Below are 25,977 nucleotides of genomic sequence, written 5' to 3'. Positions count from 1 at the left end.
GGGGGGTGAATCAGTATTATCAAGCAATTTAATAAATCTTCCTTATTTGATCTTTGAATTATTTTTGCATGTCAGTACCATAAAATAATGAGCATAAAAAAAACAGATAGTCACACCAAAGAACACAAGATGTAAGGTGGAAACCCAATGTGGGTGAAAACCACCTGCTGCAATATGTCTCAATCTTCTTTCAATTTAGAAACTTCTTTTACAATGATTTTGTACTGGTGCGGTCCTTTACCAGTACGCAGGCTGCAACCTGCAGAGAGCTACAACTCTCTCTCTTTCTCGTTTTCCAGTCTACTCCTGGAAGGGAGCTACAACCCCCTACTTCTTTTTATAAAGCATCAGATGATCAACAAGTACATAACAGATATAGACCACTACAGATATCAGATCAGCAATAACAGAACCAACCCAGAACACCTTATCAACAGAGAAATTCAATCAACAGAACATCTTAAAACAAAGACGCAGTTTTTCTTTCTGTGGCCTACAACCAGACGCCGTTAACCTTCTGCTACTCTGCGTCCACACGCAGATATCCTTCTTCTCTACTGCGTGCCCACGCACTGTTCCTTTGACTGCTCTGCGTTCTGTTGCTTCAGGGACGCACCCAAAGATATTATCGCGCCGCATCTTTCTCTACAGAGACGCACCTGAAAACGCTATCGCGCCGCGTCCTTCTGCTTCAGAGACGCACCTGAACCTTGATCGCCCTGCGTCCCCACGCAGGTCTCTCTCTACTGTGCTGCGTCTCGGCGCACTTGCTCTTTACAGTACCTACGTCCCGGCGCACTTTCCCTTCACTGAACCTGCGACCCTTCAGATATAAATTATATGAAGGCTTTAGGACAAACCCAATCAGTCAGATCTACAGATCTGATCATGCGCCATAGAGATCACAGTCCATTAGAAGATTCGCCCTCTTAGATCTGGACTAGATCTCACCAAATAAGATATTCAACCCAAGACAATTGCTCAATCCAAATGAACTCCTTTGCTCAATCCAAAACATGGAACAATACCACGAGCCGACACCATAGAAACACAAAACCGTCAGCTAGATACCACACAAGAAACCCCCACGTGCTTTTCTCTGCCTTGAAATGTGTGCACTGGGTAGACGCACCCCCTGAACGTCTGGCCGGCGTCCCTGGACGCGGGTTCTGCATGGTATACCTGCGGGGACGCACTTTCTGAACCGATTGCCTGCGTCCTTCTTAATTTTCAACAAACTGAGAGCCTTACCACTGGAGTTGCCATCAAGTACAACATCTATAACATACAGTCATACCAGAAAACATAATGCCAACAATCTCCCCCTTTGGACTTGATGGCAACCTCACAAACTTCAGCTTCATTCTCCCCCTTTGACATCAAGGGCAAAGGGTATGCTCCCCCTAAGCTCATGCTCCCCCCAGATCTGCAGCAACGCACCACCATGAAAGAGATAGAGACATATTGCAGCTATTTCCAAGATCTCCTTCTCCATAATGCTAACAATGCATTATGTGCTCCCCCTGAGCCTGTACCACCAATAAGAAGAGGTTCAACAAGATGATGCATCAACAACCCCCAGCTTTTTCCTGAGGTATTCAAACGTGTCCCTGGGCAATGGTTTGGTAAGAATATCAGCAACTTGTTCCTTGGAAGGAACATATTCCAACTTGACTTTCTGTTCAAGCACTTGTTCCCGGAGAAAATGGTACTTGATTGGTATGTGCTTGGTTTTTTAATGCATAACCGGATTCTTTGAGATGCTGATTGCACTTGTGTTATCACATAAGATGGGGATAGGTGGTGTACAAGTGATTTGAAAATCCTGCAAAGTCTGCATCATCCAAAGGAGTTGAGTGCAACAAGATGCAGCAGCAACATATTCCGCTTCAGCTGTAGACAAGGCAATCGAACTCTGTTTCTTGCTGAACCAAGATACCAGTCTGGAACCCATAAAGAACGCACCACCACTTGTGCTTTTCCTGTCATCCACGCTTCTGGCCCAATCTGCATCTGTATAAGCATGAAGAGTAAGATCTGTATCTCTAGGATACCATAAGCCATAATTTTGAGTCCCTTGAAGATATTTGAAAATTCTCTTTACTGCCTGAAGATGAGTCTCCTTCGGATTTGCCTGAAATCTTCCAACTATTCCAACTGCATGCATGATGTCCGGTCGGGTACCTGTCAAATATAGTAAACTTCCAATCATAGATCTGTAGGTTGGTTGATGTACTGCTGCAGATTCATCATTTGCACTGAGACTACATCCTGTGACCATGGGTGTACATACTGGTTTTGCATCTTCCATGCCATATTTCTTCAAAATCTGCTTGAGATACTTGGTTTGAGATAAAAAGATTCCTCCTTCCTTTTGTTGGATTTGCAAACCAAGGAAATATGTCAGTTCTCCTAGCAAGGACATTTCAAATTCTTTCTGCATGACCGAGGCAAAGCTTTGACTCATAGCTTCTTCATTGCTGCCAAAAATAATGTCATCTACATACACAACAAGTATTAGCAATTTGTCATTTTCAACTTTTATATATAGATTGCTATCTGCTGAACCTTTTGAGAAACCTTGTTGATGAAGATATTTGTCCAACCGGTAGTACCAAGCCCTTGGAGCTTGTTTGAGACCATAGAGAGCCTTTTTCAATCGGCATACAAGATTTGGATCATTTCCAAGAATGAACCCATCTGGCTGTTCAATGTACACTTCTTCTTCCAAGTCTCCATTCAGAAAGGCTGATTTCACGTCCATTTGAAATACTTTGAAGTTTTGAAAACTTGAGAGAGCAAGGAACATTCGGATGGCCTCAAGTCTTGCAACAGGAGCAAAAGTTTCTTCAAAGTTTCTTCAAAGTCTATTCCTTCTTGCTGCGCATACCCTTTACAAACAAGTCTGGCTTTGTTTCTAATTACTTCTCCATTTTCATTCAATTTATTTTTGAAGACCCATTTTGTTCCGATAACATTCTTATCCTTTGGTCTAGGAACCAGCTCCCAAGTGTTGTTCTTTTCGATTTGCTCAAGTTCTTCATTCATTGCTTTCACCCAACATTCATCTTTGCATGCTTCTTTCACATTTTGTGGTTCAGTAGAGGAGAGTAATGCCAAATAGCTTGAGGCTTCTGCAACTGTTCTTCTTGTTTGTACACCTGCTTCTTTCTGCCCCACAATCTGAGATTCTGGATGATTCTTCTGAACATATCTGGATGGAGTTTTCTCTTCTATTCTTGTCTGCTCCTCTGGTTCTTCTTGAGGTTCTCCTTGGGGTTCTTCTTCTTCATCATTCTATCTTTGAGGGTAGCCTTCATCTTCTTCTATATCTTCATGATGTACTTGCCTAGGAATATATCCCTTCTCATCAACCACTACATCAATGCTGTCAACAATTCTGCCAAGTCTTTTATTGTAGCATTTGTATGCTTTGCTATGTGGAGAATAGCCAAGAAGAATGCCTTCATCTACTCTAGGTTCAAGTTTGCCAAGCTGCTCATCAGTATTCTTGATATAGCATTTGCTCCCAAAGATTTTGAAGTGCTTTACCGAAGGAGTTTTACCACTCCAGAGCTCATGAGGAGTTTGAGTGCTGTTCACCCGGACATTTGTCTTGTTGAGAATAATAACCGCAGCATGTGCAGCTTCACCCCAGAAAGTTGCGGGAGTTCCTGATTCATCAAGCATAGCACGAGCCATTTGTTGGATTGTTCTGTTCATTCTTTCAACAACTCCATTTTGCTGAGGAGTTCTAGCTGTAGAGAATTCTCTCCTTATCCCATGTTCATCACAGAAATCGAAAAATTCATTTGAAGTAAATTCCCCACCTCTGTCGGATCTGAGGCACTTAATTTTGTGACCTGATTCATTTTCAACCAAGGCTTTGAAGGACTTGAATTTTTCGAATGCTTCATCTTTGTGCTTCATAAGTCCTAACCAGACAAACCTGGAGAAATCGTCAATAAATAATATCAAGTATTCCTCTCCTCTAGGTGTTCTTTTCCTGAATGGACCACATGTATCTGTATGTACTAGCTCAAGAGGCATGCTAGCTGATCCTTCTTTCTCTGGAAAGTTAGTCCTGGTTTGTTTTCCAAACTGACATGATCTGCATATGGTTTTGTCAGGAATTTTGATATCTGGAAGATCGCGAACTGCCTGATATTTGCATGCTTTCCTTATTTGTGAGAAGCTTAGATGTCCCAACCTTCGATGCCATAACCAGTGCTCTTCATCCTTGCTTAGATAGCATTGTTGTTGTCCTTCTTCAAATATGTACAGATTATTTGGAGTTCTTTTGCCTTTGAGTACTGTTTTACCTGTATCAAGATCACGAACAAGACATCCATTCGATCTGAAAATAACATCGGTTCTTTGATCACACATCTGGCTGACACTTAGTAGATTATGCTTCAATCCATCAACATACAAAACATTTCCAGCCTTGACCTTTTCTTTTAAAGGAGCAATACCTTTTCCTTTTATAGTTGCAGGAGTATCATTTCCAAAAGAAACTTTCTTTCCCTTTTCTAAAGTAGAATAAGATTCAAGTTTTTCTTTATCACCTGTCATATGTTTCGAACATCCACTGTCAATGTACCATAGATTTTCCTGTCCTTCTGCATAAAATGCTATCCCACATCTTTTTGTTTGAGGTTCCTTTATTCTCCATGTTTTGGTGCTTGTGGCTTGTTCCTTTTTCCCTTCTTGTTCCTTTTTCTCCTGAAACCTGCTCCTGCATTCAGAGTCTTCATGACCAAAATTATTGCAAATAGAACATTCAACTTCATTTTCAAGAGCTGAAAAGTTGTTATAGGTCCTTTTTGTAATCATACTTCTTTGTTTTTGAGCTTCCCTAGTCATGATTGTTTTATATGCAACACATTGAGCTGCTTTGTGACCAAAGTTATGGCAAGAAAAGCATTGTCCATTGAAGAAGCTTCTGCGGTTATTGAATCTACCAGCCAACTGATTGTAATTTCTATTTGCATCTATTCCTGAACCAAACTAAGAAGATTTTACCTGTGGCTGGTTGTAGCTTTTGTTCACCCTTAAGATGGATTGCCCCTGATAGTTTCTGTTTGTAATTCGTCCCTGCTTTACCTGATTATCTTCATTGTTCTTTTGCTCATTTCTTCTTGCTGCATCAAGATAACTTTTTGAGGTGGATGCTTGAGAGGTTTCTCCATTATAGCCCAAACCTGTCTTGTTTAGAGGAGACCGCTGCACATTGATAATCTCATCCAAAGTTTCAGATCCTTTGACAAACTTAAGATTAATAGCTTTTGTTTTCTCAATTTATTTTCTGAGACCAACAATTTCACCTTCTAGTTTTTCAAGATGTTTTTCCTTTTCATCAATTTGAAATTGTAGAGTATCAATGATCACATTCTTTTCTTCTATACATCTCTTGTGTCTAGTAATTTCATCATAGAGATTATCCACATCTACAGCATCCTCATAATCATCATCTTCAAATGCCATTAACAGCGTATATTTATTACCTTGTTCATCTTCATCACTGTTTGATAAGCCATCACTATCTTCATGGGTGTAGTAGCTTTTCTTATTTGCACTTTGTTTCTTGTTCCATCTAGCAGGTTCCTTTCCTTTATCCTTATAAGGACATTTTGCAGCATAATGACCTACTCTTCCACAAGCAAAGCATTTGAAAGGTAGCTTACCTCTGAACCTTCCAGAACCCCTTTGAAGATTTCTGACAAAATTTGATTCTTCTTCCTCTTCTTCTGGAACATGGCTTGCTTCATAGTAATATTCTTTGCATGATGCCTTAAAAGCAGCTTCCCTTCTGTCTGATGGACCTCCCTTTCTCATTTCATAAGCAGTTAGAATTCCATGTAGCTGAGACATAGTGAGAACACGGAGATTTTCCTTTTCTTCTATTGCAGATACTTTAGATTCAAACTTGGGGGATAATGATCTTAGAATCTTTTGAACTACTATAGCCTCTTTTATTTCTTCACCCAAATTTTTCATACAATTAACAATCTCATCTACCTGAAGAAAATAATTAGCCACATTTTCATCATTATACATCTTGAGAGTCTCATATTGAATCCTGAGAGTTTGAAGTTTAGCTTGTTTTACCTGTTCATCTCCTTCATAGCTCGTGATCATTTTGTCCCATATCTCTTTTGCTGATTTGAAGTGCATTACCTTCATGAATTCTGTTTGGGATATACTTCCTAATAAAGTACTGACTGCTTTTGCATTTGTTTCATACTTCTTTTTCTCAGCTGGATCTGTAGGAGTAGCTGAAGGAAAAGCATAGCCTGTTTCTACAATGTCCCAAACTTCTGTACCAAGAGATTGAAGATATGCAGTAACTCTTACCTTCCAATAATTGAAGTTTGTCCCATCAAAAATCGGTGGCCTGATTGATGCTTCTCTCTCGTAGTTGCTCATGATGAACGATCTACCTTCAAGCGATCAAGCTTTTCTGAAGGACCTGCTCTGATACCAATTGTTGGAAATAATACTAAGAGGGGGGGTGAATCAGTATTATCAAGCAATTTAATAAATCTTCCTTATTTTATCTTTGAATTATTTTTGCATGTCAGTACCATAAAATAATGAGCATAAAAAAAACAGATAGTCACACCAAAGAACACAAGATGTAAGGTGGAAACCCAATGTGGGTGAAAACCACCTGCTGCAATATGTCTCAATCTTCTTTCAATTTAGAAACTTCTTTTACAATGATTTTGTACTGGTGCAGTCCTTTACCAGTACGCAGGCTGCAACCTGCAGAGAGCTACAACTCTCTCTCTTTCTCGTTTTCCAGTCTACTCTTGGAAGGGAGCTACAACCCCCTACTTCTTTTTATAAAGCATCAGATGATCAACAAGTACATAACAGATATAGACCACTACAGATATCAGATCAACAATAACAGAACCAACCCAGAACACCTTATCAACAGAGAAATTCAATCAACAGAACATCTTAAAACAAAGACGCAGTTTTTCTTTCTGTGGCCTGCGACCAGACGCCGTTAACCTTCTGCTACTCTGCGTCCACACGCAGATATCCTTCTGCTCTACTGCGTGCCCACGCACTGTTCCTTTGACTGCTCTGCGTTCTGTTGCTCCAGGGACGCACCCAAAGATATTATCGCGCCGCGTCTTTCTCTACAGAGACGCACCTGAAAACGCTATCGCGCCGCGTCCTTCTGCTTCAGAGACACACCTGAACCTTGATCGCCCTGCGTCCCCACGCAGGTCTCTCTCTACTGTGCTGCGTCTCGGCGCACTTGCTCTTTACAGTACCTGCGTCCCGGCGCACTTTCCCTTCACTGAACCTGCGACCCTTCAGATATAAATGATATGAAGGCTTTAGGACAAACCCAATCAGTCAGATCTACAGATCTGATCATGCGCCATAGAGATCACAGTCCATTAGAAGATTCGCCCTCTTAGATCTGGACTAGATCTCACCAAATAAGATATTCAACCCAAGACAATTGCTCAATCCAAATGAACTCCTTTGCTTTATATAGGCAAGCTCCTCCCCAAAACATGGAACAATACCATGAGCCGACACCATAGAAACACAAAACCGTCGGCTAGATACCACACAAGAAACCCCCACGTGCTTTTCTCTGCCTTGAAATGTGTGCACTGGGTAGACGCACCCCCTGAACGGCTGGCCGACGTCCCTGGACGCGGGTTCTGCATGGTATACCTGTGGGGACGCACTTTCTGAACCGATTTCCTGCGTCCTTCTTAATTTTCAACAAACTGAGAGCCTTACCACTGGAGTTGCCATCAAGTACAACATCTGTAACATACAGTCATACCAGAAAACATAATGCCAACACAAGATTGGTCGTACTGATGTCTGAAAGAGGGTCATTGGGAACCACTTATATGTGAGAATGGTTTTGACTTTAGGAGTGAGAATTTGGTCTAGAAAGGACTATTGTTCCTCAGGGGGAAGGGTGGAAAAATGATGGACTGGGGTAGTATCAGTGAATGTATGCACGGTAGAGGAAATAGGGAAGATTAGAACTCTTTAGATTAAAAGGCGCATTATTTCCAGTATTTTGGCTCCTAAGATATATACAAAATAATTTAGGTTCTTTTGGTATGCGTCAATGTGCCATGATATAAACTCAGGTAAGGGGTGACTTGGGGGCATAATTTGGAAATACATGCTTGAATTAACAACGCTAAAATGATCCTCCTTCCTCACATGGTTGGACAACACTTCATAACGGAGGTCAGTGACCGAAAATGGGCAGGCATGGTCTGCAATTTGACACTCGATGTCCGTAAAGGGCTCAACACCAGTGAAATTGACTTCACTGGTGTTAGGAGTTGCAGGTGCTGGGTGCTTCATTTTACCGAGTAAAAACACAGGAGGTTGAGGTGTCAGTTTACTTGGAGCCCACAGGGATGTTTGAAAGTGACTATGGAGGTGGTCCCTCTCTTGTGGGAGTATGAAGAGAGGTAAATCCTGTGCATATGTCCAGGTGGGGGTATTTTTACTACGTTCAAACAACAACTATCAAGGAAGTCAATTTCGAGCGACAAGGAATTATATAACATAAAAGGCATGTTTGTACAAGCTGTAGCCTTGCGAATTGGTGGAGGATGACATGAGTCGTCTTGAGATTAGCTCGCAGTTGTGGGCAAGAGCTTTGGAGGGGCAGAAAAGCCTGAGTTCAAACCTTACCTTTACCCTTTTACCTTTACCTATTCTTCTTGACAAGCCAACAAGAAAAATCCACCTGGTGGGTGGTCCCCACCGCATTACAGTGGGTTGTACTACGGTCGAGGGAAGTCCCTCTCCAAGTTCCAGAATTGATCTGGACAATCAAATTTGCACTGACCTTTCAATGTTTGGGGATCACTCTGTCATAATCTTGCATGCTTGCTCACCGTCGGAGTTGATGCAGAGGAGTAAGGGGCACAGATGTTGGGTGATCCCATTTGGGAGATGTGCACCTTTTATCCAAGAGTTGATTCAAATATATCGTCAGACATTTGGGTTATCGGAGTTGAGATTAATCTCAAATCCCCATAATACATACATTGTCATGAGTCAAATTCTTAAGAGGGATGATCCTCCTCATTGATTTTACATTTTTTACACCATTACAGTCCTTCAGAATCTTATAGTAGAGCTAGGGATAACAAACCCAATCCATCCGCCTCGACTATGGTGATACCTATAGGGTCATCGACCATCCCTCAACCTTCTGTAGAATCTATGCCTAAAATGGTCAAAGGACCTTTTGGGCATGCACGACACAACTTGAAAGCTACTCATAGCTACAACATAGTCAATGACTTAGCACAATTGTTGTTAGCTATGTCAACATTAGAAGTTCTGCAAACATGACGAGCCCAATGGAAATCCTTACTTTTCGCTTTAGGTGCGATCAACCCATCTGATTCTCACCTAATGATCTTTGGCTTGGAAAAATCTACACCACAGATACCATCGACCGTCACTTTCCAAATCCTAGTCTCAGTCTAAAACATCAACTTTCATCATTGCATTGTCGATGAAGGGGCTTCCACATTTATCATGTCCAAATTAGTTTATCAAAAACTAGGATCCCCCGAACTCATGCCTTCCGATATTACACTTAGAGCATACGATGGGCACCCATCTGCTCTTGTTGGTATATACCCTAGCGTACTAGGTAAGTTGGATGGAAATATTGTGTTAATAGACATAAAAGTACTTGATGCCTAGTTAGAATACAACATCTTACTAGGTCGAAGATATATGTACGAGATGATAGCAGTCACCTCATCGATGTTTTGAATAATGATGTTACCCCATGATGGAAATATAATTACTATTGATCAACTCACATACTATGAGAATGAAATCCTACCCACACTGGACGACATATTGACCTTAGTCTTGTCCTCCCAGGAATTGATCACTACTTACCCTGAGCTCAACTAGGCTAGTTTAAGCCATCAACACTCCTAGGGACATTCACAAGAGAGCCTCTAGTACAACAAGAACTTTTTCCAAACACCAGAGCACCAGTGTGCATGATGACTTCATCAAACACCACCCAAAACCCAAAACCAATTCTAGACACTGCACACCCTACAATTTTTTATTCCATTACTTTAGCTGATGTCATTACACAAACCTCGCTTTTATGTACCCCACCCAACTTTGTCTGACACCAAACCATGGAAACCCTTACATTACCCAATATGGCTCTCACAATACCGGTTTGGTATCTAGTCCCCATGACCATGTCAGTTGATCCAGGACACATTCCAGTAGGAAATATCCCTACACCTCCATCTCAAGAAACCACCCTTACTCGAAACAATCCTACACAGACACTAACCGAGGCTGGAAAAAAGGCTAAATAAAATGGTAAGAGAGGAAATCCCTCAACCTCCTCCAATTCCTTGCAACACTATGCATTATGTGAAGAATTTAAGCATCCAACCTAGATATTCCCCGAGTTAGATTAGTTGAATACCCTCATGCATGCCTCTAAAATATCGGTAACCTTGGCTCCACCAAATGGACCTAAAGTTGTGCCTATACATAAAAAATAATTATGCACCAACCACGCATATGCTATATGAGAAAAACATGGTCACTATACTCATAACTATCTTGATATCCCTCGATACTGAGAGACATTAAGCACACTTATTCAAACCAACATGAATGAGTCGATAAAACCAACCCAACCTCAAATGGACGATGGATGTAAGAACATCTTCTACATTCAATAAGAAGAAACTTCATGCTTTAAAAAACCTTCATACAACACATGAACACAACATAAACAACAAAATCCCTCCTATGCTTTACCATGTGCTATATGTGATGACCCTAACCACCCGGTAAACCTCTATCCAGAACTATGGACATGTTACCAAAACCAACCAATCACCCAGGTTTCTCAACAAAATAACCCTCAACACCAACACCATACATGCACTCTCTGCATGGAAAGCCATCATAGGAGAAGGTGCCCCCACCTCCCTAAATTTTGCAAATCATTAATTTTTTGTGTCGATTCATGAATGAAAACTCTTACCTGCTGGACTCAGACACAGAATCTACAAAACCCATTCCCCCACCCGGTGAAGAAGGACCCCTAGATTTCTTATGTATGTTTGAGGAGAAACGACATCCAACAACAAAACTGGGCCCCCATCATTTCAGATCCCATCACCATCACCATTCCAAATTAGGCTAAAAGTGATCCAAAACCATATAGTAAAGAATATGTCACATGTGTCGTATTTGATAAACCCAACCATTTGACAAATAAGTGTCATGAAATGAGTAATTTCAATGAAATCTTCCACCTAATGGCCCACATCCCCCACAAGCATCTCTCTAACCAAGAGAAAATCACATGTTGTTATTGTCACAAATGCTATCAATTCCACCACACAAGGAATTGTTAGTATCTTCCGCGGTTCCATGCAACAAGATTAACACTAAAACCAATCCATACAAGTAGGCCATGTCGCACCAATACCATAACCTAGAGATGGATACTGCCATAGGATATCCCATACCATGATCAGTACCATCTCCCACATAATCTATTCAATTAGTTCTGGACCAGTATACGGAAACTCTACCAAAGCCACATTCGAGCACAACATCATCCCTCAGACATTTACTGAGGGGGAGTTAGTCCTCCACTACGATGTTGCCCAGGAAGAATTAGGGCCCGGAAAGTTTGAATCCCTTTGGAAAGGCCCATACATCATTAAACATTTCCTCCTCAAGGGGACATACATATTGTCAAAGCCCAATGGGACTTACCTAAATAATTGCATCAATGGTCTAAAACATTTCACCCATAAAATTCTAGCGTAGGCATGTATGCACCATGACTTTATTTTTATGATGATCACCTCATCATGGATTTACTCTAAAAATAAATCACTCATCATGTGTCAACAGATGGATCTTTTGCAAGCTTATCATCGTGGTTTTGTTGACGGCACATCTCGATGGTCACAAAACCTCACTATTGCAGCCTGGGCTATATACTCTCTTAACCAGACACCTCGTCTCTTTAATGGACATTTTATGAGGCCAACCACAGAAAATCAAGCAAAGTATGATGTCTTCATATGCCTCTTCGTCGATGCCTACCACCTAGGCATCAGTCCCCTATGTATATTCCTTGATTCCCAACTAGTTGTATCACAGTTAAATCGAACATTTCAAATCCATGATTCATTCCTTTCTCAAAAATATTTACATGCATAAAGGTTAGGTAGATATTTTTCCCATATCACATTTACACATATGCCAAGGTATCAAAACCATATAGATGACCACATCACTAATAAAATCCTAGACTAGCATGCATCACATATATATAACCATCAAGATACATAAAACATCAACATAAGATACATCTCAAATAAAATGCAAAAATACACAAGAATTATAAACGCATGCAACACATCATGAGAGTTGGCAAAAAATGATCTCGTTGTTGGGTGTGAAGCCTGATTATCTTTTGTATTCAAAAGTATTGCCGCATTGGACCCTAGTACGTAATGGGGTGTCAATGCTGCCCGTAAAATATTCGCTGCAGGGGGGTCTAGGGGGTGTGGTTGTGACCTTTGGGAGCCCCCTTTGGTGGGAGGATTGGGGGCAGTGCCCCCAAAGCTAAAAATAGAATAAAATTGCCTTGAAATGTTGTAATTTCATAGTCAATCTAGGTCGTTCATTAGGCGTAGATCTGACGGTAGAAGTTATGTTTAATTTAGGGTTTTTTCCCTAGAAGGCAACCCCTCACTATATATGAGGGAATTGTATTGCGTCTATGTAGATCTGTATTTTGAGTGAGGAAGAGAGAGTATGTTGAGAGTGAAGAGGGAATTACAACAGATCTGTTGTAGGTTGTATCCCTTCAGTTTGCTGGATAATATAAAAGGAAGGACTGACTGTTTCTCCGTGGATGTAGCTAAAATTGGGTGAATCATGTATATCTGTGTCTCTCTTGTTTTATGTGTTTTCTGTGTTTATATTTCTGCAATATTTTATGTTCCATTTCTCTGTAATATATAATTTTTGAAGCATGTTGATTTAAAATTTTGTGAGAATTGTGTTTATGAAAAATAGAAGAGAGTCTGATTCCTCAAAGTTGGGAAAGAAAAGAAGAGTTAAAAATTAGAGCTTGTATGGGGACCTACTCAGGTATCATCTCTTGGTGGATCTCCTTATTATGTTACTTTTATTGATGATGCAACCAGAAAAACCTAGATTTATTATATTTGAAATAAATCTGATGTATTTGATACTTTCAAGAAATGGAAAGCTTTGGTTGAAACTGAGACAAGAAAAAGGTTGATGTGTCTCAGATCAGAAAACGGAGGTGAATTTTGCAGCAAATAGTTTGATAGGTATTTTTTATAGAATGGAATTCACAGAGAGAAGATAGTTCCAGGAACATCACAAGAAAATGGTGTGTTAGAAAGGATGAATAGGACAATCATGGAGCGTACAAGGTGCATGAGATTGCATGCAGGATTGCCTTTACAATTTTGGGCAGATGTTGTAGATATTGTTGTTTATCTAATAAACAGAGGGCCTTCAAGTTCCTTGGATGGTGGTATTCCAGAGGAGGCATGGACAGTTAAAAAGGTAAACTACTCTTTTTTAAAGACTTTTGGTTGTGAATCTTTTGTCCACATTAATAAAGAAAATAGAACAAATCTTGAGGCAAAATCAAAGAAATGTACCTTTATTGGATATGGTGTTAATGATTTTGGTTATCGCTTTTATGATTATGAAAAACACAAAATCATTAGTAGCAAAGATGTCATATTCAATGAAAAGGTTTTGTATAAGGATCAGCTACGGGAAAAGAAACAGGAAAAAGAAAACAAAGAATACACAGTGCTTGACGAAATCACAGAAAAAGTGATGGTGCTTGAAAATCATAATGATCAACATCCAAAACAACAACCACAACAGCAACAAGCACCTAAAACACCTGAAAGTGGTGTTAAAAGATCTACCAGGATAAGTAGACCCCCTGAAAGATACACTCCTTCATTATAATATATACTATTGACTGATTTTGGTGAACCAAAATGTTATGAAGAAGCCGTGCAGGTAGAAACCAGGAAGAAGTGGGAGCAATCCATGAAAGAAGGGATGGACTCCTTAGCACATAACCAGACTTGGGACTTGGTCAGGTTGCCTGCAGGTAAAACAACATTGCAGAATAAATGGGTTTACAAGTTGAAAGAAGAAGATGGAGGTACAAAAAGGTATAAATCTAGACTTGTGGTGAAATGGTTTGCACAGAAAAAAGGTATAGACTTTGATGAGATATTTTCTCCTATTGTTAAAATGACTTTAATCAGAACTATTTTAAGTCTAGTAGTAGCTGAAGATTTGCATCTTGATCTGTTAGATGTAAAGACAACCTTTCTGCATGGGGATTTGGAGGAAGAGATATATATGTGAATCCGGATTTAAACAGGAACACAACAAAATATAGAGATAACCATAAACACAAAGATGCAGCAGAAATAATACTTCATTTCATTAATGTAAAATACTAAAATATGCTTACAAACAACAATGGAAATAAACCAGCTAGGGCAATGGTAGCTTATCTCTGAGAAGAGATGTGTTGGCTACATACCTTTGAACTGTGTTACAATGAGGCTCTAATCTAGGTGGATAGTGGTGGCCACCCACCTATCCCACTTGGACCCCCACAATTGTCCCTTTCAGTTTTTCAGTTTCCGTAATTGTAGCACAATTTACTATTTTTAGCAGTTTTTTGGGTCTTGAACTTTCGGAGCCGTTTTGAGGCCCTAAACGACCTTTTTTGGGAGATCTTGGAGAAACATGGGGTCCATGGTTCAATGGTTCTATTCCCAAAGTTGTAGTGCTCAGGTAGATCTTTCTAACGAGCTATTGTATGTGTCAAACGAAGATCGTATGCCACAGTTACGACCCCGGGAAATTGATGTACCAATTTACCCAAACGGGGCCCACAATTTGGCGTTTCATCTTCTAGGGTTAGGTTTTGGGATGTTAAGGGTTTTCCATTGTTTCTCAACAATAAATAGGCCTTTGAGCCTCATTATAACACAGTTCAGAGGCATGTAGCCGCCACATCTCTTCTCAAAGATAAGCTACCATCGCCCTAGCTGGTTTCTTTCCATTTCTGTTTGTAAGCATATTTCAATATTTTACATTAATGAAATGAAGTATTGTTTCCACTGCATATCTATCTTTATGGTTATATCTATATTTTATTGCATTCCTATTTAAATTTGGATCAGTGGTATCATAGCAGTCTTGTTTTTCTCTGTTTTTCTTTGCATGTCCCTAACGAGGTCGGGATATAAGGAGTTAAGGCTTGAACTAGTTGAACCTTTGCAAGACCAGCCTCGCAAATCTCGATGGCCTCCCATGGTGGATGAGAAGAAAGAGGAGGGGGCAGGAGATCCTATCAAAATCTTTCTCAAAGAAGCCCTTGAGTGACAAAGGAATGCGATGATGGACAACTTTGAACAGATCCTTCAGCGGCTACCCAGAGGTGATGCATCGGCTTCCAACAGCTACTCTGGAAACGCCACACCCTTTAAGGTACAAGTTAATTTTGAAATCCCCATCTTCGAGGGTCAAATAGATGCAAATGCTATAGATAAATGGTTAAATATGCTAGATGGGTATTTTTTTGTTCATGAATTTTCAAGTCGGGAAAAGATTGTTTTCGCTCTTCTCAAAGCAGTCCCCCACGTCAAGGACTAGTGGGAAACCTACTATGAACAGAAGAATGAAAGTACAGGCCACTATTTTCAGCCGCACCCACTTAGGATTCATTTTAGGATGACATCAAGGAGTAGTACTACCCTGTCAAAAGCTATGAGGACAAATACATCAAATGGACCATGTTGCGGCAGGGAAGGGACCAAGATGTGCCAGAGTTCACAAACATTTTTCATACGCTTCACACACAATTGGGTATCAAAGATTCTAAGCTGCATTTGGTACTCAAATACCATGGCTACCTACACAGATACATCCAGGAAGAGATGGAGTTCCTGAACATCTCCTTGCTCGGCACAGCATACCAATACGCTATCAAAATCGAGCAAAAGTTCAAACAGAAGAAGCAAGACTTTGGATCTACAAATCTGAAGACTAAAGGACAAAGCCAAGGCGGGGTGGCCCAAGACAACCCGTCGAAGCCACAAGAAAAGAACAACACCATGAAGTTGAAGAAGGACACAGGAAAGTGGTGTGAGTTCCACAACAGTCCCACTCATAACACAAGTGAGTGTCGGACCAAGCAGTCGCTGGTGGTCGAGTTGAAGGCTTCAAAATCAGGTGCATGTTCTGACCTTGAGTCAGAACCCAACAAGGGGAATGGAAAAGGGGAGTAGATACCAGCATCACTATTTCCACCACCAAGATCAAGAAGAATGAGCCCGAAGACATAGAGGAGGGGGAGCATCTTTTCCACTCACAAATGTGGATGAAGGGTTCGCCGTTGCAATTCATTGTCGACAGTGGCAGCCAAAAGAACCTCATTTCAGCAGAGATCGTGAAGTAGTTGGGCCTACCGACTACACCATGCCCACAACCATACACTATCAGGTGACTTTATGAAGGATGAGATCTCAAAGTTCGCCAGCAGTGTCGCCTTCCCTACAGCATCAAGCCCTTCACAAATGAGGTATTGTGTGATCTTACACCTATGGATGTTTGCAATGTGCTATTAGGCCAACCATACTTGGGGAGGCAACACACTTTGTATGAATCAAGGCCTCGTGCTATCATTATTTCTTTGAATAATTCATTATACAGGATACCGGAGGTAGCCCCACCTATCGCCACCTCTTTGATCACTGTTAAGAAAGGCAGAAAGCTCATCTCCTAGACTAGGAAATTAATTTTCTATCTGCTTCGCTCCCAAAGTAAGGGGAAGATCATCGCTACATCCATGACCCCCGCGAACGGTTCCTCCATGCAGTAGTTGCAGCAAAGGGATGCGGTCATGACAAAACACACTTCTCCTCACCCACAGGGGTACCACACAAGTTTCAGGTGGGCGACAAAGTCTGGTTGCATCTGCAGAAATAACGTTTGAAAAGATCTCATCAAAAGCTCAAACTACTCTAACATGGTCCTTACAGCATTACCAAGGGTGTGGGAAATAATTCTTTGGATCACAACATTCCTCCATTCCTTCTCTTGCACCGAGTGTTCAATGTGGACCATCGTCGACCAAGCTTCCCACCATTTTTGGACACATCAGAGATTGCAAAAGCTTCCTCATCTTAGGGAGGAGCTCAACGCAACGAGGACCATTGCTTCCAGGGGGGGGAATGATCCAGGTGGATGGTGGTGGCCACCCACCAATCCCACTTGGACCCCCACAACTGTCGCTTTCATTTTTTCAATTTCCATAATTGTAGCACAATTTACTATTTATAGCAATTTTTTTGGGTCCCAAACTTCCTAAGCCGTTTTGAGGCCCTAAATGATGTTTTTTGGGAAATCTGGGAGCAACATGGGTCCATAGATTGATGTTGCTCTTCCCAAAGTTGTAGTGCTCAAAAAAATCTTTCTAATGAGCTATTTTACACATCAAACGAAGATCGTATGCCAATGTTACGACCCCAAGAAATAGATGTACCAATTTGCCCAAATTGGGCCCACAATTTGGCGTTTCATCTTCTAGGGTTAGGTTTTGGGATGTTAAGGGTTTTCCATTGTTTCTCAACAATAAATAGACCTTCGAGCCTCATTTTAACATAGTTTAGAGGCATGTAGTTGCCACATCTCTTCTCAGAGATAAGCTACCATCACCCTAGTTTGTTTCTTTCCATTTCTGTTTGTAAGCATATTTCAATATTTTACATTAATGAAATGAAGTACTATTACCACTGCCTATCTGTCTTTATGGTTATCTCTATATTTTATTGCGTTCATGTTTAAATCCGGATCAAGCTCGAAGGCCTATTTATTGTTGAGAAATAATGGAAAACCCTAAACATCCAAAAACCTAACCCTAGAAGATGAAACTCCAAACTTTGGGCCCCATTTGGGTAAATTGGTACATCAACTTCTCGGGGTTGTAACTTTGGCATACGATCTCCGTTTGATGCACACAATATCTCGTTAGAAAGATCTATCCGTGAACTACAACTTTGAGCATAGAAAAATTGATCCATGGACCCATGTTTCTCCCATTTTCCCAAAAAAAAAGTCGTTTAGGGCCTCAAAACGGCTCCGAAAGTTCAGGACCCGAAAAACTACTAAAAATAGTAAACTATGCTACAATTAAGGAAACTGAAAGTTGAAAGAAACAATGGTGGGTGTCCACGTGGACTTGACAGGTGGCCATCAATATCCGCCTAGATCATTCCTCCCCCCTTAGGAAGTAATGGTCCCCATTGTGTTGAGTTCCTCCACGAGATGAGGAAACTTCTGCTAAACTTGGTCCTTGGTGAGCCACTTGCCCTAGTGAAGGAGTTGGCCTACTTTGACAACTTGATACAGTTGGATATTCTGCTGGTGAGTGTGTTTGATCTATGTGTCCATGATCCGAGTCGTTGCAGCTTGTTCCATGCAATCTAGATTTAACTCTATGGGTGTGAGTTGTTTTGCAATGTCCGATGTGTCTAGTCATGGTGGAAAGTATGGCCGAAGGCGGTCCACATTGAACACTAGGTGCAGGCCAAGGAATGTGGTAATGTTGAGCTCAAATGCATTGCCTCTCACAGCCTTGGTAATGGTGTAAGGACCATATCAGAGTGTTCTGAGTTTCCAATAGGCTCTGGTGAGGCATTCCTTTTGCAAATGCAACCAGACTTTGTCACCCAACAGAAACTTGTGTGGCACCTGATGTTGATCATGTCGCTGCTTCTACTTGGCATTTGATTTCTCTAGAATTTCATGGACCTACTGGTGAATATGTTGGATGTACTCAATGAATTTGTTTTCCTTATCTGTTTCGGACTGGACATGAGTCGAATTTGTGTGAGTAGCTGCAAATGGCATGGCCACATCAATGGCACATAGTGGCTGGAATCCCAAGCCCACTTGAAAAGGGTTGTGCCCAGTCGAGCTGTGGAGAGCCCGATTGTAGCTGTGTTGAACATAGGGGAGGCTCTCATCCCATGTGCGTGGATGCTTTGAGTTGTACATTGACAGAATGTGTACGATCATCCTGTTGAAAAACTTTGTCTGGCCATCAGTTTGAGGATGGAAAGTTGTGGACTTAGTGAGTTTGTTGTCTAGCATCGACCAGATACTGGACCAGAATGTACTAAGGAACCTACTATCCCGATCTGAGATGATATACTGTGGGATCCGAAGTGTACCCACACTCATTCAAAGAAGAGTCTAGTAGTGGTTTATGCTATGATATTCTTCTTACAGGCCACCATAATAGCCATCTTTGAGAACCTATCGACGACCACAAAAACAAAGTCATTTCCATGCTTAGTGGAAGGAAGGCCTAACATGTAATCCATGGAGATGATTCCCAAGGTTGACTAGGGGTAGGCAGCGGGGTATAGATTCCTTTCTTCTTGATGGTCGATTTGGCAATGGCGCATGCAGTGCATGATCTGATGTACTTCCCGACATCTTGTCAAAGATTCAACCATTAGAAATACTTCTGTAATACTGCCACAGTTTTCTCAACCCCAAAATGCCCAACAACCCGACTGTACTGTGCTTCCAAAATCATTTTGGCACGCTCGCTTGAAGGAACACAAAGGTGACCCAAGTGGCATAACAGGGCATCCTGGAGGTGAAAATCTGGAACATGCTAACCCTCCAAGGGTGTCTAGTATGTGTGGCCGAATTCTGGGTCACTTTTGTAGAGAAGTGGCCAATCAGAAGTCTCATGCCCACAAGAGTTGAGCATGGTGGTTAACGCCATGATTGGTGGTCGATTGAGGCAATCTACAAAATTATTGGTGTTTCCCTTCTTATACTTGATATTGGAATGGAACTGTTGCAAGCATGTGGACCACTTATAATGGCAATCATTCTGCAATTTCCCTTGGGTCTGTATTGGTGAGCTCCAGTATTGTAGCAATAATGCTACAACTCCTGGGGCTTCCTGTCTCTTAATTTTATCAACCCGATAGTTCGTACAAACTTGGAAGTGACGGTGCTGTATGCACAAGTACTAGCTCTTTTCGCAGCTGTCACTTGGTCAGCTGGCACAAGTCCGCTAGGGCTCAAGCCAACTTCTATAGGCTCTCAGAAGAAGCTTGCTAATTGATGGACGAAAGCTAATCTCAAAGGAAAGCTACTCTACTTGACAAAATGAACTGAAAGCAAATCAAAGCATGTAAACCTAGGAAACCCTAATTTAACTAGTCTAACCTCTATAATGCAAAGAATGTGAATGAAACTTCTACCAATGCTGCTGTTACCTCTAATAAGTGCAAATGCATGGATCTACACTACTTGCATCATGAAAGATATGTTTTTGTATTTTTCCTTTAAGTGTGTGGAATGATTGTGATCTTGTGCTAACTAGGGTTTGGTTGTGCAGATGGGATGGAGAAGGAAGGAAAGCGTGGGAAAGGTTGGGGAGGCTAGGAGAGGTCCCTAGGGATCCTTAGCATCCATCCACAGAGGTTCCTCACATTCAGAAGCTCGGCAACCGAGTGAGTGGCCTCCTACAGGAAGTCTGCAGGGGATCCTACAGGATACTCTGGTTTCTACAGGATGTCTATAAACAGCTACAGGATGACCTACCGTGAGTGTTTGGCGTGATGGAGGAGTGATGAAATGGTAAGGGGAGATGTGTAAGGTAGGAATGAGGCTAGTGATGGCTGTAGAAGTGGAGGAATGGGATGGGGAGTGAGTGTAGGGAGTAGGTTGGAAGATAGAGGGCTAGGTCAACAAAAGGGCTATAGGATGGAAGCACGTGAGGAGTGAAAGACTTTGGGAGATATCAGAGCGGAGCAGAGGTCAAAGATGTGTTTGCAGGTGTGATCAAGATGGAAGACGAAGTGATGAAACGAGAGAAAGCAGTGTAGATGAAACAAATGCTTGTGACTGTTACCAAACCGAGAATGCATTAACCTAAACTACCTATGCTTGTAAATTCAATGAACAGCAATCTAAATGCGAAGGAGAATGTGCATGAAGCTGTGGTAAAGGAGTGTGGTGCAGGTGTGAATCATGTGGAAGCATCTAACATAACGTGACGGTGTTTGCAGCAATCATGGAATAAAGAAATGCGTATTTTTGGTGGTTAGTCATGGACTTCACTCCAATCCCAGATGAGATGGCAATGAGCCTTAACAACCTTTTTGCTGGAGCTCCAAGAGATTGTATCTATCCTCTTCTAACCTAAGCAACAGTAAACCAATTCACCATAAGCAAATCCTATCTAAACTCATGAAAACAACTAAATTAGCAACCTGTAATTCGAATTGCATGTGAAAATGAAAACTCAAAGTGCTGAAACGAAATGGAAACAACACTACAGCAGAGGGGATCTATGGCTCTCAGGTTGGGCCCTAACCTGAGAGCTATAGTCTCCTTAAGAAAACTCAGAGCTAGATCAAAATCTTCCTTCTTTATTCATAATCTGATGTTATGCCAAATTGGCTTACAAAAAGGAACAAAAACTGAGCTCTAGCTCGTACTTTCCAATTACAAGAGTAATGCCTAGGTTCAAAAAGCTTCTCTACAAGGCTACGGCCTCAGTATTTATTCAAAAACGACTATCCAACAGGTGTCCTTGATTTTAGGAGCTCGGCTGTCCAACTAGAGTCCAACTGCAGATCCTGTAGGACGGTCATAACTGCTGTTCCTGTAGAGCAGTTTATAACTGCTGTTCCTGTAGAACAGCTGGCTGCTTCTAAGCTCGGAGGGAATATGGATTGGAGCTCGGAGTTCTTGGTGGGAATCACGAGGAATGTCCCCAATACCGTGGACATCCTCTCCTAAAAACAGCAGTGCCACCTCATTGCCTCCTTGTCTCCTTTTCACGTGGTCTTTTCTCCCTTTTAATGCAAAAAACCTGAAATCATAATGCATTAGTCACGTAGATAAAGTGTCTACCCTTATTCCTACAAACAACACGAATAAACTAAGAAATGCATGCATAAGCAGTAAAAAGTGAATGGTTTGAGCAAATAGAATAGGCCAAAATGAGCCCGAATTGTACCAAAATTGGGGCTCATCATCACCCCCCAGCTGAACCATTTGCTCATCCTTGAGCAACCTTGCCCTGGCTCCTCATCCTTGGCCGAGAACTAGAGCCCGGAGCATGCTTTTCCTTCCCTGATTTTGGTGGTGCTGCCTTCTCTGCCGAGGGTGGCGCTTCTTCTCTTCCCGTTTTTGGCGGCCCTGCCTTTGCTGCCCCTGGTGGTGACGAAGGTGATGCTTCCTTCCCCTTTCCTATTTCCTTGAGCCGGGCTTCGGAAGGCGACTGGCCTATCCTTCGTGTCCAGGAAGTTATTTTTGGGCTCCCCTTTTCGGGGGTGGCTGATGTTTTAGAAGGGGTTCTTGCACTGGGTGAAGTAGGGACGTCCCCTGAAGTAGTTTGGCTGCTGGGTGGAGGCTGTGGCTTGCCCGTGGCCATCCTCTTGCTTCTCCTGGCTTCAGATTGTAGAGGGGTCTCCCTCTCCCTTTTCTCCTTCGGTTTCGGAGGTGTACTGAGGGCAGCCAGCGCCGCTGCAGCCTTCTTTTCGAGAATGCTAGCCCTCTCTTTTTTGCGTTTTGCTCTCTCAGAGCTCCTTGTAGAGGGTCCCTCCTTTTCAGATTTCGGGCTTCCTGTGGAAGCCTGTGGTTGCACTTTCGGGCTTCCTGTAGAAGCCTGTGGTTGCACTTTCGGGCTTCCTGTAGAAGCCTTTTCTCCAACGATTTTCGGGCTTCCTGTAGAAGCCTGTTCTCTAACGATTTTCGGGCTTCCTGTAGAAGCCTTGGTCTTTGCTTTTGGGCTTCCTGTAGAAGCCTGCTTCTTGCTGATCTTCGGGCTTCCTGTAGAAGCCTTTGTTTTTGCTTCCGGGCTTCCTGTAGAAGCCTGTTTTTCAATGATTTTTGGGCTTCCTGTAGAAGCCTGTTTTTGCTTCCCTGTAGACACAGGGGTCTTTACTTCCGCTTGCTTGCCTGCTTGAATTTTGCTTTTTGCTTTGGGTGTAAGTGCTGTTGAGGTGCTTGGGCTGACGTGGGCCACCTCTGCTTTGTCCATTCTGCTCTTCATCCTCTTTTCCCTTGCTGACGGGGTAGGTGTGCCACCTTTTTCTTGGCCTTTCTTTTCCTCATGCTCCTTCCTTTGTTCTTCGGCCACTGCTTCGTGTTCCTCACTGCTAGAGGAGCCCGTTTCTTCGACCAGCATTTTAATATCCCCGTCTTTGGTCAGATTGTGAAAGGATTCCCATGAGAGGGGTACCTTATATGAGTGCAATGCGTCCTCCACAAGCAGTTTTATTAACCCATGATGGGCTATCTGATCAGGGATGCCCTGTCTTAGCTTTGTAGCACACTCCATTAGGGACTGCAGTAAAAAGTAAGGAATGCTCAGCCTCTGCTCTGCGGGAAGATCAAGCCGATGTCTTAGCTCACTGAGCAGCCGGAAGTGATATGCATATATGATGCTGTAACGCCCCTCACAAGTGATATATTTCATAATGTGCAAACTGACTTCGTTCCAAGGTGGTGACAGGCTGGTCCTCCTCACCCCATTTTTATCCTCAGAGAATTCTTCCTCAGGTGGGAAGAACTCCTTCTTGGCTTGCTGACTCAGCTTTCTCTCGTCTTTGTCCCACGGCAGGCCCATAGGAAGTTCTGTGATCCGACTGATGTGTTCTGGGGTGAGTTTGAGGCTTAGACCTCTGAAGGTTACTGTGGCCAGTGTCTGGGACTTAGGCTGCAGAGCCTGCAAGAATTCCTCAGCTACTTCATCATCGTAGCCCTGTAGCTTATCACAAAAAGGCATCCATTGTGCTCTGGTGAAGAGCTCAACCACTGCCGGGTTTCTCCTTAATGTATTTGAATCAGTGGGCTCCCGTCTTATAAACCCACCCGGCATGATGGACACGGGGGTTTTGACTAAAGGTGACAAATGCAAAGGAGATTCGGTCTATTCCAGGCAGAGCATGCATACAATTCACAAAACACAGTCTAATGATACTGCTATCCTGTAGAAGCGATAGTATAGGCACAGCAATCCGATATTTTTATGACCAGACTGTGAATAATGATCTTGCCACCTTTGAAAGCCAATTGCGGAAGGAGTTTCAGGGTTACCTTTTTTTCTGCCACCTTTTCTTACGTGAGGAATTCCTCTTCCTGTAGAACCGCGTTCCTGTAGAGACTGCTTCCTGTAGGACTACGTTCCTGTAGAAGCCACACGCAATTCTCGGGGAGGACTGTAGTTGGCCGCGCTCACTGTGTGCTTGACCAGCGTTCTGGTAGCCAACAACTCGGCGTATCAAAATGCAGAAGAAATCAGAATGGCTGGCCGAGTTGAAGTGTTGGATGATAAATGCGTGCGGTTGATTTAGCCAATTGGATTTTGAACCGGCGCAATCCATGGCGCGGGGGGATGAGCTGTCCCCGTGGACCATTGGGCGACGTCATCCATCCTCCGCCTGCATTCTCACTCACTGCTGCATTCATTTCCTCATATTTGCCTCCGCCTTTCCTGTTAAACTCATGCTTCTGACGAGAGTGCTCCCACGTGCATGCCGTTCATTCTCTTTGTCATGTCCGCCACCCAATCACCCAATTACACTTTAACTAGCCGACGTGGCCAGTCGACTGGCCATACAGCCGCTCAACCATTCAATTTTACGCTTTGCAAACAAATTCAAAGTTAGATTCATGCGATTTGATGGAATGAAGGGGAAGACACTTACCTGCGCGCGGCTGCACACGATTTTTCGGTTTTTGGACGACGGGGAGCGGATCTACCTGCTGCATGCGGCGTACACAGACCCGGAAGCTCGTGGTAACTGATGCCAACGCTGGAGTGGACGGATTTGCTTGCATGCGGCCGCGTTTCATCTCAGATGACGGTGCTGTGAATGGCATCCACTTGAGCAGGTTGAACTGTTACAGGATCCCCGTGAGGGGTCTCGTAACAGTCCTTTCTCCTTGGGTGCATGCTGCACGAGGGCGGTTCTGATCACGATCCCGGAGCTCTTGATGCCTGTGGTATGAGATCCCATCATTTTTCTATTTGGAAATGGCTCTCTCACGAGAACTCATCGATTTCCTTTGTTTGTGCAGAGACTTGGCCGCATGTCGACACAGGTGGTGGAGCATGGTGACAGCAACATGCAAGGATGCTTAACAGAGGCTTGCATGCATCCAAACCAAGCCATGGTCGTGAAATCTCCTTTTACGACGAATTCTGGCCGCCCAAAACTCCTACAGGAAGTTTCCTGTAGACACAGAGCTTCCTGTAGAAAGTTCGGCCTTCCTGTAGAGAGTCTGTACTTTCCTGTAGAGAATTCGCGCCTTCCTGTAGAAAGACTGCGCCCTCCTGTAGAAAAACTGTGCCTTCCTGTAGAAAGACAGCAGTTTCCTGTAGAAGATTCACACCATGATAAAATTGCACATACCTTGAAAAACATAAGCATTCTTGGAGGGGGAGCTTGTGAGGTGTCCTGGCTGCATGAGAAGGACCTTTTGACTTTGACTTGAGAGGCTTCCTCTCCTCCATAGAACACCTGCAATCTGCATGCAAATTTCACATGATAGCTTATTGATCTTGTTTTTTCTCTTTTTTTTTTTTTTTTTTTTTTTTTCTTCTTTTTTTTTTTGAAAGATAGCAGGGGCGCCTCAATGAGGTTTTCACCCTTACCACCTGCCTTAAGCGCCTCAGAGAGGTTTTCACTCAAGGATCTTTATTTCCTTTTTCTCTTTTTTTTTTTTGAAAGATAGCAGGGGCGCCTCAGATGAGGTTTTCACCCCTACCACCTGCCTTGGGCACCTCAGAAAGGTTTTCACCCAAGGATCTTT

The sequence above is a fragment of the Pinus tabuliformis genome, chromosome 7 (genome assembly GCF_031772625.1).
Source record: "Pinus tabuliformis cultivar Carrire ecotype Pingquan chromosome 7, CPIR1, whole genome shotgun sequence".
Taxonomy (NCBI): domain Eukaryota; kingdom Viridiplantae; phylum Streptophyta; class Pinopsida; order Pinales; family Pinaceae; genus Pinus; species Pinus tabuliformis.
This window is presented reverse-complemented; position numbering follows the sequence as displayed.